The sequence below is a fragment of the Podarcis gaigeae genome (assembly GCF_964106915.1).
Source record: "Podarcis gaigeae genome assembly, chromosome: 12".
In the NCBI taxonomy this organism is placed as follows: Eukaryota; Metazoa; Chordata; class Lepidosauria; order Squamata; family Lacertidae; genus Podarcis; species Podarcis gaigeae.
Window position 1 is genome coordinate 39360427 of NC_139688.1, and position 13899 is coordinate 39374325.

The window sequence follows — 13899 nt, forward strand, 5'->3', positions numbered from 1 at the left end:
AGTTGGTCACTAGACAGCTTCTCACTATAGCCCCCTGGATGCACTTGTTGTACAAAGGATCAATAAAGGGGCCACATAGTTGGCCCCAGCCCTAAAGTTTCATGACTCTTTCCAGCCCCTCACATGCTTAGGAAGACAGGAAGCTGCCTTGTTCTGCATCAGACCTAAGCATAAAATTGGAGTTCAGTTTTAATCTGACAACAGTTTCCTCACGACTCTTACAATGTTATTCAAATGTCCAGGCTCTTGCAATTTACCTTCCTTAACATACTTCCTGACATGGAAGTTTTCCCCATGTGGCACATTCCAACTTGCAAAATTTCCCACCAATATTCAGAGATGGTTCTATTTTGTGTGTGTGAACTGCATTGCGTGAATACCTAAATGTATAAATCTATTCTCCTGTGTGGTTTGTTTGAAGCGATTAGGAAAGAATAGTAGGACGATTTCCAGATCTTTTGGTGGCTGCATCTCTAAGTGCCATGTTTCATGGAAGTGTTAACAGAATAATGCTTTGTGTCATGCGCTAGTTATTAGGTTCATAATGACTATAATACTGTCTTTGTAATATTTGCTAATACAGTAGAAAAATACAGTATGCTAATTGAGTGTTCTTTGAAGATTAGCTACTGCAAGGGGAAGTATGATCCAGTGCTAATATGGTAAAAATCTATTAAAAGCCACAACCTTGGTGCTTTAAAAGGAATTATTTTAACAGATTAAGAGTTGCTTGAAAGGGCTCCTCAAAGATCACATATATCATGGAAACGTTAGTTCTTCGAGTACATCTGTATCTGTGACATATTACAGTGCTTGCTGCCGGAAAGGACAATTCTCCTGATACAGTAAAGTGCCCTGCTTTGAAAATGTTTTAACCACGAGATGTATTTTATTATGTAAATGTACTACAACATGTGTCACCTGTCCAAGAGCTGCTCTTCAAGCATCTCTCTGAGCAGTTCGTGACTATCATGAACAAGGTCTACAGTCACCATGATTTCTAAGCTGCAGCCAGCTTAAAATTTCTCTTTTTTATTTCCTAGTTAGCTAATGGTTGACCCATTCCTTTAAGTGTTCTTAACTGCTGGATAAATGGGTCCTTGCCATGCACGTCTATTTTGTATTATTTTAATTCTGATTCAAATTTATTGGCTGCTTTTTTCTGTTTTTAACTTTTTTTCCAACAATGCCTTGAGATGCTTCTGTAGAAGCCGATTACTAATGAATGATGATGATCATGATAATAATAATAATTGCTCAAAAGCACGGATGGGCAGACGTCATACTTGGATCTACATAGCTCTTCCTTTCTTTTAAGACCAGGAGGCTGAGACCCCTCCAATCTGAAATAATTATTTTAAAGAAACCCAGCACACTGCCCACCTCTGAACTTTTTGTAACCGAAAGAACTTGAAAGCAGGGAGAGAAAATAAGGAATAAAGCAAAAGAAACAGGGAGAAAATATAGCACAGGAAGATGGAAAAGATAGGAAATTTGGGGAAATGAAAAAGCCAATGTGGGAGCAGGAAAAAATCCTGAGGTGCCTTGAAAAGAATGGGGGACCAGGGGATTTCCCCCCCCCCCCTTATTTGGAGGAAGATTACCTGCCAATCAACCTGCCTCCCCTCACAAAGCCCTATGAAGCTCATTGTCGGCCCAAAATTTTCATTTTTGTGACTAGGATTTCCCTTCTGCTACAAAATGGCTATTACCCCCTGTAAAATGATGCTGGGAGGTTCTATCTATATTTGCTGTTTTGGTGTATATTAAGGAACTTCACAAAATGGCTTCTATCCATGTATTGTTAACCCATGTGTTATTTATTAATATTGAGATATCTGCTTATCCTTCAGTTTGCCTGGGGACCTGTTGTTGCTTGGCCTACCTGCAAAGCTCTGCAGTCTCTTGGGGCCTAGCGTAGCGAGTGAGGCCTTGTCTCCCCGTCCTCTGAGGTGCTGCCTTCTTAACTTTTCCAAAAGTCTGGTCATTTGATGTGAATCTTCTTCAAGGACGAGGTCTCCAGGGGGAGGGCAAAATTAATCCTGACAGGAACAAAGCTCCAAGGATATTGGGAACGGTAGTACGACGCAGCAGAGATGTGTCCTGTGTTGCAGCGGCTGTTAAAATTGAGAAGAGAAGACAGAAGACTCAGAGAATGAAGGACAAGGCAACCGGCAGAAAAAGCTGACAGGGTAGTCAGGGGCTTTGCCAAGCTGCCATTTGAAAGAGGGAGATCTCCATGGGCGACCAGGCCTAAGTTCTGCTGAAGGAGTCGCTTCAAGGTCTGAGGGCGACTGGAGGTGCTGAACGCTGAATTGCCTGTGGAAAGAGCTCCTTGCTGCGGCCCGGGAGAAGCGGGAAGTTTGTGTCATTTTCTGCTTCTTTTTTATCTTTACTATTTATCTACTTCTTTTTTAGAAAACTACCTAGCTCCTTGTTAAATCCCATATGCCCAACTGCACAAAAACTTGTTTCACAGTGCATAATTTTTATTTTTGACAGAGCACAAAATGTGTCAAGCTGCATGTTAGAATAAACCCTGGAAGGATGGTATTAAGAAATGTAATAGTTTAAAGACACACACACACACACACACACACACAGGAAGGGAGAGAGTGTGTGAGAGAAATAAAGAAATAAATTGTGCCAATATTTAGTTTTGTGGGGATGACCACAGGACAGAACAAGTCAGTCAGATATGCTTAATTGACATGAGTTGTTCTTCCACCTTCATGAACTGAAATAAGTATTATTATTATTATTATTATTATTATTATTATTATTATTAATTTTATTCCACCTTCATGAACTGACATAAGTATTACTACTACTACCACCCCAAGGTCCAAGGGCAGGTTACAACAACTAAAACACAATATAAAAATGTTTTAAAACAAGTTACAATTAATGAAATAAGGTGGTTTCTAAGAATATACATCTCAACTGTCAAAAGTCAGCACATCTTCAGCATTCGCTAGTAGCTGTATAATGAAGGTGCCACACATACTTCTGTGAGAAATAAATTCCACAACTTAGGGGCTGCCACAGGGAATGCTCTATCATAAGTCGCCACCACACCGAGTCTCTGAGGGTGGTGGGACACCAAGATGGCCCCTTTTCCTGATCTTAGCACCCAAGAGGGTCTGTAGAGAAGGAGACAGCCTTTCATATATTTTTTTGGATCTGAGTGTTAAACACGAACATGATTACCTGGAATTTCGCCCAGAAACAAACCAGTGCAACTGTTTTAAAACAAGATGTGAACCCCTGCCAGATAGCTTCTGAGTCCTCTTCAAGAGCAGCCCCACATAGAGCGTATTACAGTATTGCAATCTGTAAGTTACCAGAGCATAGAATCATAGAATTGTCGAGTTGGAAGGGACCCTGAGGATCATCTGGTCCAACCCCCTGCAATGCAGGAATCTCAACTAAAGCATCCATGGCAGAAGACCATCCAACCTCTGCTTAAAAACCTCCAATGAAGGACACCATCTTCAGAGGGAGTCAGTTCAACTGCATGGAGTACAGTGGTCAAGTAATCTCTGTCCAAAAGCACGCTAGGTGGTGAATCAAAAAAGGCACAACCAAGGGCACCTGACAGTCTAGTGACAGTGTTGAATCTAGGAGTACTCCAAGGCTGAAGGCCTGCTTCTTCCAGGTGAATGCAGTCTTATCCAGGCTGTCTCCTCACCTTCTGAACGTGAGAACTTGGAAGACATGGCAACTCCATCTTAGGATTCAGCTTCAGTTTCTTGGCCGACATCCAACTCATCACTGCCTCCAAGCACTGGCCTAACACCAACTGCCTATCCTGATTCTGCTGGAGCAAAGAGATGCGCATCATCTGCACAGTGAGTACCATAAAAGCAATATATCAGAACTTTTAAAGAGTGGTCATTTTCACCTGCTCACATAGTTTATATTCTTTAGTGCTAAAACATGTTTTGCATATGCTCATTGAATCCAAGGGTTGGGGAGGGGGAACGGTTGGCTGTAAAGGCATAGCTGTCAACTTTTCTCTTTTTAAAGGGAGATTCCCTTATTCCGAATAGGATTCCTCGCAAGAAAAGGGAAAAGTTGACAGCCATGGTAAAGGTGGGAAACCAACCATCCCTTGGTCATATCTTTAAAATATTCCACATATCTTATCTGGTGGTTTGGATAATTGTACGCCCTTGCCCTGTGGTGATCCAGCTATTGCAGCCATGAGTCATGGTGACCCATAGATGTATGTAAAGCCTGTGAAAAACCTGCTCTTCAAGTGACATGAGATGTTTGAAAGTGGCAAAGTCACAAGGGCAGCCAACACATGATGATGATGAACTGCAACTCTTATCATCCCTGATAATTCGCAACACTGGCTGGGGCTGATGGGAGTTCTAGTCCAACAATATCTTTGAGACTAGAGACACCAGGCTGGTTATTCCTGCAATACGTGGTCATCTGTTTCCATACCCAGCGAAGCAACAATGTGTCTTTTGAACATATGGAAAAGTGATGATTTCCTCTGTAAAATGTCATAGGTCTATATTCTCTAATTTAAATGCATCCCATAGATGGAATTATAAAATCACCTGAGGACTCTTGTGGTATGAAAAAAGGCTATGGAGGCAGTCAAACTAATGTCTGCAATAAGCTATAAAAACTGAGACGCATTTTTAAAAAAAGGGAATCTGGATGAATCGTTCTTCAATCCCAAATATGGTTTCTGCTGATGAGAGCATTAGGAATTTCTGTCTGGTATGTGTGTGTGATGGCTTAGCTGTTTGGCCATTATACAGTGTTCATCGGAGAAATCCACACATTTTCCTGGGCTAAATATTCAAACACATTCTTTTGAAAAGATTGATTCCTGCTCGGTTGCAGCATAGTTCATCATCTTCTTAGCGCGGGAATGAATAGATGGTCGTCTCTTTCTCATCTCAACAATTGTAAGCCTGTATTTGGCTAGCAACGGGGCTTGCTGGATGAAGCCTGACTGCTTCGCATTCAGTTCCTTTGTTAGTGCCAGCAAACGATATAGTAGTGTTAAGTAGGGTTCTTTTCTCCCCCCTTCAAGATACAAGAATAAACATCAGTAGCATCTGTCCAAAATATATGCATTGTGGACATTCTCACACAAAGAGATGTATAATAGCTTTACACTTTCAGCAAAGCATAGGGAGAATTGGCTCGTGTCAATGCTTTTATATACAATACTTCTAAAAAAGAAGGGGGAAAAACAAGACCTTGCCTAGCAAACCCCGATACAACTTTATACAATTCTAATATTAATCCTGGGATTCTATGTGGTGTTGCAAGGAATTGCATGCCAAACATCTTGATACACCACATTCTTCCTTCTCCAAAGTTGCTGCATGGTGTCATTTATTTATTATAAGAAATCCCAGATTCTTTCATTATGCTAGAGAAAACTTGAACCTGTGAAGAGTACAGCCTCATCTGAACTAGGGTTTAAATTCAACAGTGCCAACTGTGCCAACTTTTAATGGAGGCTAAGAACTGCTTCTGTTCTGCAAGGCCAGTGTCAGCACCTGCCAGGCATACTTTGGCAAAGGGCCCACTACTGATGCCTACTGGTCTCATCCTACATTTTGTTATCCAGATTTGGTTACCACCAGACAGTTGGCTCTCTCTAGCCATCATTTTAATTTCCCACATACAGAGCCAAGCCATTGGTCCATCTAGCTAAATATTGGCTATGCTGGGGTTTTTCATTCTTTCTACTCCCAGGGCCCTCTGCAGACAACTGAAATTACTGAAGTACACCAGTCACAAAGTAGAAGTTGCAGGCAGAGCTTAGCATAATCAGCTTGTAGTTATTGAAATAATTTTCTGCTGCTCTCTAATCCATCTTTGGAAATTGCTAAATTCTTTGCCACAGCATTTTCCTTGTGGCAAGGAGTTTCACAGCTCAGCTTTCCTCAAGCTAAGGACAGACATTTGTTTTAGAGGTATTGTGACTCCCCATTTTAGGCAGAATTCGCAGGTCCAGAGGCTCTAAGTGGAGACAATTTATTCTTTAATATTTTTCATTTCGCACCCCCACGTGCTTTTCAGTGAATTTTTACCCATATCCTGTAATTTCTTCTCTCATTCTCCTTTCACACTCTATTTCTGTCTTTTATACACATAGGAGGACTCAGGGGTTCTGGGAACTATATTTGCAAGCTATGGTCCTGAGAATGCCGGCCCTTGCCCCAAATCCACCTGCAGGAATCTGCCTTTACTTCAAGAGACACATGACTATTTTGCTTGCATGTTAACATTGCTTTCTGATATATGCGTCAAATATATATGCTAATTCTGTGTGTGTGTGTGTGTGTGTGTGTTTATCTATCTATCTATATCTATCTATCTATCTATCTATCTATCTATCTATCTATCTCTATCTATATCTATCTATCTATCTATCTATCTATCTATCTATCTATCTATCTATCATCTATCTATCTATCTATCTATCTATCATCTATCTATCTATCTATCTATCTATCTGCAGCTCAGTATCTAATATTTATTATGGCAGGCGAGAATAATGTGTCAATTGGCAAATTCTGGTTGTGGTGTGTGCAGAATGGAAGCCCTCTCAAAGTCTAGCTTTAAAATCCGCTTGATAGCAATTTCCCTTTCTCTGCAACAATAACTCTATGATATGCATGAAGGAGTTAATATTTACCAAGGTGTAGCAGACAGAGGGAAAATAAAATGTTATAGCTGAAAGTATCTAATGTGCCTGTTTCATAGACGAGTAATTTAAATATGTTTGGAACTGCTAGCATTTCCAAGAAGTCTGGAAAATTCCTTCCTTCTGTCAACCTCATGAAACCTATAAGTTACTGCTGCCTTCACCTCTCTCTCTCTCTCTCTCTCTCTCTCTCTCTCTCTCCCCACATTTCCTAGCATTCTGGTGCTTTTATGCAGTTGCTAAACTAGTTCTAAATATATATACTTCATTCTGAAGAATGGGAAATGCATATGCGTTAGGAAAGTGGAATTAAGCTCTGAAACGTTTAAACACTAGCATGCTACGAAAAGCATGCCACTACACAAACAAGAGAAATGCCATTTGTGGCTAGTCTAAGGGTGGGGGAACCTGTGTCTCTCCTGATGTCCTGACCACATAACGCCAGTCTTGAAAGACCTACATTGGCTCCCAGTACATTTCCGAGCACAATTCAAAGTGTTGGTGCTGACCTTTAAAGCTCTAAACGGCCTCGGTCCAGCATATCTGAAGGAACTTCTCCACCCCCATCGTTCAGCCTGGACACTGAGGTCCAGCTCCGAGGGCCTTCTGGCGGTTCCCTCGCTGTGAGAAGCCAAGTTACAGGGAACCAGGCAGAGGGCTTTCTCAGTAGTGGCACCCGCCCTGTGGAACGCCCTCCCACAAACGTCAAAGAGAAAAACAACTACCAGACTTTTAGAAGACATCTGAAGGCAGCCCTGTTTAGGGACGCTTTTAATGTTTAATAGAATATTGTATTTTAATATCTTGTTGGAAGCCGCCCAGAGTGCCTGGGGAAACCTAGCCAGATGGGCGGGGTATAAATAATAAAAAATATTACGATTATGATTATGATTATGATTATGATTAGGCTCCAGCTCCCATAATGCCTAGCTAGTATGGCAAATGGTCAGGGATGGTGGGAATTGTAGTTCTACAACATCTGGTGGTTTCCCAACCATGAACTGCTCAGTACCTCTGATTTCTCATGTCCCCCCCCCCATTTCCTTTTGAAAGGGATGGAAGTATATGATTTCTGGCACATTCAGTTTGTAAATATCTTTGAACATGTTAGGAACAGTTAATTTATGTAGCAGAACTCCCACTGTGAAGGATTTCAGCTAATGCGTTTGTCTGACCCCTAGATTCCCATATAAACCGCAGTTTGTATCCATCTAGTTACTCAGCTACCTCAGAGAATTTAAATATATGTGCCATTGCTTCCATAGTTTTTTTTTAAAATGTGCTTGATAGCCTGCTCATATACATATCCCAATAATAAACTCATAGAGACATTATGAAAATCAAATCTTGTTTATTTGCAATTCCCCAATCTTCCCCATCAACAAAACAAAACAATAGATGCAAATAATTTTTTCTCCAAACAAACCATCTTCAGCTAGTTTTATTCTGTGGGCTTTTTTTTTTCTTCCAAGGAGCAGGAAAATTACATAAGTGACAATGCCAGAAAGTCTAGATTTATTACTTTTTTTAATTTTCTGTTTATGCTGGCAATGAGTGAAAAAATAAAATTTTGTAATTTTGAGGAGAGAATAATGTACTTTTTTATTAAAACAGAAATGACACACTGCTGCATATCTAACGTGATTTAGTGTTTTTATTAGTTATAACTGTTTTAATACCTCACTAACTATTGTATCCTCCCTTAAGGCTTTCATTGTTCTCATATGCTAGAAACAAATTGATAATTCAGAAAAAAATAAAGTATTTCTTAGTTGTTTGCTAACAGCAAAATAGCAATCAGTCACCACAGGGTTACCACAATGGGCATCATTATATCTGGAACCTTATCAATTTCACTATATGGGTAAGTATTATTGCTGCATACCGGAACTCCTTTGGTGTTATTGCTTAATTTTAATTGTGATTGTAAAATGTGAAAAATGTGGATATTTAAACAACAATTAAACACCTGCTATACTTGTTGTGTGTTGGCATTTAAAGATATATTGAGTGTTTAAAAATCTGCTGATTCAGATATGAGGCTGAACAAAATAAAGGGGAGGGGGAGTCATTTCAGAACCAATGTTTGCATAAGGCGATGGTACATAGCAGGGACGTTTTAATTGAGTCAGATCTCTGCCACAAGTTCCACAACAGACATTTCAAAAGGCACATTTTAACACCATGCTGCTTCTCTGTACAGCTTCCGTTATGGTGCCAGTTCCCCATAGCTCCCAATAATCCTTCTCTCATCTGTGCTTGTCCCACTGACACTGTGTTAATGGAAAGCCTTGCACTGGGAAACACCTGCCCAGCATTAACAAGATGTTAATGGGGGAAACATTGGAAAGTCAAGTTACTGAGAAGCAAAAATGTGCAAAACCGTGGAGAGGTAGTAAATTTCAATTGATTCCTTGTCAAGGCTTCTTCCATTTCAGAGTCCAAATCAAATTTTAAAGGCACAGGAACAACCGTAATATTTCTAGGCTATATTAGGCCTCTGGAAACAACAGTAACACTGTTGATAAGAAGAATAGACTAGACTTTGGCTGAAAAGGAGAAAAGTGTGATGCTGCCTTATATCTTCAGTTCAGTATCAAAAACTACCTCCTCTGTCAGTGGCATTATTCTCCTGAATACCAGTTGCTAGGAATAATAGGTTAGAAAAGTGCTATTGTATGCAGGTCCTGCTTTTGGGATTCCCATAAGGAACAGTGAGAACAGGATGCTGGACTAGGTGGGCCATTGACCTCATCTAGCCAGGAACCCTCTTAAGTTCTTTAATTTGTTATAGCATTTTAAGGGTTTCCCAGGAAATGAGCCCACACTGTGCAGTGACAAAAGCCCTAACGTGCTATTGACCAGCACGATCACAAATGGGAGCACGGGAAGCTGTGCCACGCCATGCCAGGCTATCTGTTCATCTAGACCAGGTGAAATATACTCAGAGTCGAGAGTGGATTTCATGCTCTTTATTCAGCTCATAGTGGTGAGGAGGAATGAAAGTTTCCCCAAAGTATCTGCTTTATATACATTATTTACACAATGGGCTTCACGTGATTGGCTAATTCCAGAATTCTCCTGTAGGCCAATCAGGTTGTGGATTCACTTCCATCTGGAGCTGGATTGGGTGGCTCCTGCAGATCAATCATACTGCTGCGTTGTTCTAGGACTAATCAGACTGTTGCATTCTGAATCCTATTCTAGGACCAATCAGACTGCTGCATTTTGGATCCTATTGTTCTAGGACCAATCAGACTACTGCATTTTGTTTTTGTTTTTTTTTGCAGAACAAAATATGTTTATTTTTTTTTATAATATTTTTTATTAGTTTTATGAAATACAGAAAAAAGAATAAAGAGCATATTATAAAAGTAGAGAAAGAAAGTTACAAATTTTCTTATTCTTTTTTCCAAATCTACTGGACTTCCCCACGTCCTCCCAACCCTGCATTCTCTGTGATACATAACATCTGCAATTTGTTAACTTGTTTCAATACCCATTGTATCTTCCATTTTATCATGTTACCCAATTTCAAATATATTATGACCCAAATCATGTACGTTTTCATTTTAACACAATAAAGTTGTTTCATTATTCTATCTCTGACTTCTTGTACCTTAATTTCCATTTCTTTAATTTAACATTACTGAAGCTAGAATTTCCTAAAAGGTGCGTTTTTTAACATTCATACAACTTATAATGTTTTTCCAAATAGTCTTTAAATTTTTTCCAGTCCTCCTCGATTGTTTCTTCTCCCAAGTCTCGGATTCTGCCAGTCATTTCGGCCAGTTCCATGTAGTCCATCAACTGCGTGTGCCATTCCTCCAGTGTGGGTAAATCTTGTGTCTTCCAATGTTTTGCAATCAGGATCCTTGCTGCTGTAGTAGCGTACATAAAAAAGGTTCTGTCCTTCTTAAGCACTCTCTGGTCCACCATGCCCAGGAGGAAGGCCTCTGGTTTCTTAGGTAAGGTAAATCTAAGTACCTTTTTTAGTTCATTATGAATCATTTCCCAAAAGGCCTTCACTTTCGGGCAGGTCCACCAGAGGTGAAAGAATGTCCCTTCCGCCTCTTTACATTTCCAGCATTTATTATCAGACAGGTGATATATCTTAGCAAGCTTAACTGGGGTCATGTACCACCGGTATATCATTTTCATAATGTTTTCCTTCATGGCACTACATGCCGTAAATTTCATTCCGGTGTTCCATAACCTTTCCCAGTCTTCAAACATAATGTTATGCCCCAAATCCTGCGCCCACTTTATCATGGCGGATTTGACTGTCTCATCCTGAGTATTCCATTTAAGCAGCAGGTTATACATTCTCGAAAGTAGTTTACTTTTTGGTTCTACAGACTACTGCATTTTGGATCCTGTTCAACTCAGTACATAACACCAGGACTGTCAACTCTGACTGGCAGTGGCTTTCCAGGGTCTTGGGCAGAAATAAGAACGTAAGAAAACCCCTGCTCTTGGATCCAACAAAGGCCTATTTAGTCCAGCATTCTGTTCCCACACTGGCCAACCAGATGGCTGCGCAGGATGTGAACCAACACTCTCTGGCTCATTTCGCTCAGCGAGTGGTCTTCAGAATCAAGCTGCAGAAGTTTAACTCCCAGCATCTCTTGATAAAAAAGAATCACACGGCAGAGATGACTGCCAGCTTGGACAGCTTTGAAAGGTGTTAGACAAATTCATGGAGGATAATGGTTACTAGTCACAATGGCAGTCTTACGTCCAGTATCAAATCCTCTTTTATCTAGAGATGCTGGGTGTTCAGCCAGAAACTGTGCACTGCAAAAAATGTGTTCTACTCAGCATATACTCCTAGCTAATGCTGGTACTAGTGCACTTGAGTCTCTCCCACAAAATACTTACAGTTTGGAAGTGACTAGATTTGTATCTGTATAGATGGATTTTGGGGTGGGGCAGGACCAAGGACTGGGACCTTCTTTTAAGTCCATTGTGGTCATCGGTAGACTAGACAGAGCTGGAAATAGTTGATAGGATTGTATTTCTCTGGGTAGTATCCTATTTTGAAGGCTCCACAGTTAGTTACTGTGGAGGCAGATTGCTCTTCAAATATCTCACCATGAAGAGAATCATTAAAATATAATATTCCTGTCTTATATAATATCTTGGCTAGCAGAAAGTATTCTGTCAATCTTCAGTAATGGCTTGTGTCATGTTGGAACCACTAGGGAGAGAAAAGGGGTTTATCTGTAAAGGTTTGAGAGTATCTCCTATACTTCCAATGTGTGTCATAGAAAGAGATAATTAAATATAGAACAAATAGCAGGAAAGTGAATTACTGATAGGTCCTATCATCCCTCTGAGGGATTACCTTTACCTTTACACACACCCCCCACACACCACATGTGCTCATGAAAGCTTCCAGACTGACAGCTCTGGAAACAGAGCTGCTCATTTAATCCACACAAAGGGCTTAATGCTGTCCTAAATGGTGCAGGTTCTCTTATTTTCTTTGCTCCCTCTCCCTTTTCTTTTCTCTAGTACAGCAGAGGGACAGTAGTCAGGAGAGAGACAGTTGTTGAGCATACACGACAATTAGCATGATAAAAGATGCCTTAATTACCCAATTGATGGATTTTATATTGCTAATATTCGTTACGGTATTGCCATTATACAGCATTTCACTGTGATGTTCCCTGATGCCACTCTGATATAGGGAATTCTGCAATGCTGGAAAATCTTAATGTGTGTGTAAATACTATAAAGGTATGAAGACCACAGGTCTGGGCTAAAACAATGCTGTCTAGCTCCTAACAAGGGCAAGGAAACCTGGTACCTTTCAAATATTCAGGTGCTTGGCAGGTGAGTGCCCCTGCTCTCTCTTGTCAAATTGGCCTACCAACTAGAAAATGTACCCCACTCTTCTAGGACCATGGCTTTAAAAAGTATTGTTGCACCATTCACTGACTAAGCCCTATCTTCATCTATCTTATGGTGCCGCTACTTCACATAGGTTCCTTCCCCTGTGGCATGGCAAAGCGAGATCTGCTTACCTTACTTATTGCTATATATCTTATATTTAAAGTTGATACTTTCTTCCATCCCTTCATTTAAATATATATCAAAGGCAGCAATATATTTCCTTTTGAGGCTTAAGCCTTTATAGAAGCCTAAGCCCCAAAACTGTTACAGTAATATGTGACCTATTCCATTTATTTATCTGCTCCTGGGTCAATGCTTGGCCGTGTTGAAAAGGATAAAGATCAAAAGCATCATCGTTTGCTCAATAATACATCAAGGCCTAAAAGTCATCACAGGGGAAAAATCCATTTCTGAGGTCTGCGATCAGTTTATAATAATTAATTATGAATATTGTCATAAAATTTGTTCTTTCCAAGAGGTACTTGTGTGTTTGATATTTATGTAGTACAGTTTGCAAAGTGTATGAGCTCTATACTGTAACCTTAGTTCTATAGCCAAGTATTTGTACCTTGTATAGAATCAGAGCTGGAAAACACCATGCTGCGTTAGACAGGATGCAGGATATGCATTTAAATTTTTCAGTATTGAAATGGAAGTCAGCTTTAAAATAAATATTGCTCCTTTATGAAACTTTTTGTGTGATTTGCAAGGAATGCTCCTGTCCAGCTAAGAGACATTTTTTGGAAAATTGTTGCCTGGGATCGTGCTGTGTGTGTGTACATATGCAAAACAGCAACAACAATCAAATACAGTGACAATTTTCAAGGAACATTTGAATTCCATGTTTCCTGAAAAAGTGGTGATGTTGATAGTGATGGGTGAATTCTCCCGGACCTGATTTTTATTTGGGCCAGCAATTATGAGCAATAGTGGATAGAGAGTTCTACATCCTCTCTTAATTGCTGCCCTCCATAAGTCACTCAGTTGCTGAAACAGTTTCTGCAGCATAACAGTGATTTAGAAGGGATATTTCTCTTCCAACTGGTAACAGCGGAAGTGGCAACAGGGTGAGGAGAAGAGGTTACTCTCTTTCCCCTTTTTTTTCCAGGGTAGCAGCAGAATGGAGTGTAGGTAGCTTGACTTCTCTTTGTTCCCTTCCTGCTGGTGCCTAGAATGCTGCTATGGCAATATTCCAGAAGCAATGGGAAGTGTAATTTTCCCAGGATACCCAATGCTTATGCTAATGTCAAACGTCCTGGGAGCTAGATGCTGGCCTGGGTCATAGAGACTAATCTCCCTCATGCCCTACTTGT

At 40.3% G+C, this 13899-nt stretch overlaps 1 long non-coding RNA gene across 1 annotated transcript in view; it reads left to right on the forward strand.

Annotated features, from left to right (window-relative positions):
- The first annotated feature begins 2270 nt into the window (after positions 1-2270).
- Positions 2271-13899, forward strand: part of LOC310828502 — a 237072-nt gene continuing 225443 nt past the window's right edge. Inside the window, exons 1-2 of the long non-coding RNA XR_014556977.1 lie at positions 2271-2361; positions 3659-3851. This is a non-coding gene — a long non-coding RNA (uncharacterized lncRNA). The remainder of the gene's footprint in view (positions 2362-3658; positions 3852-13899) is intronic.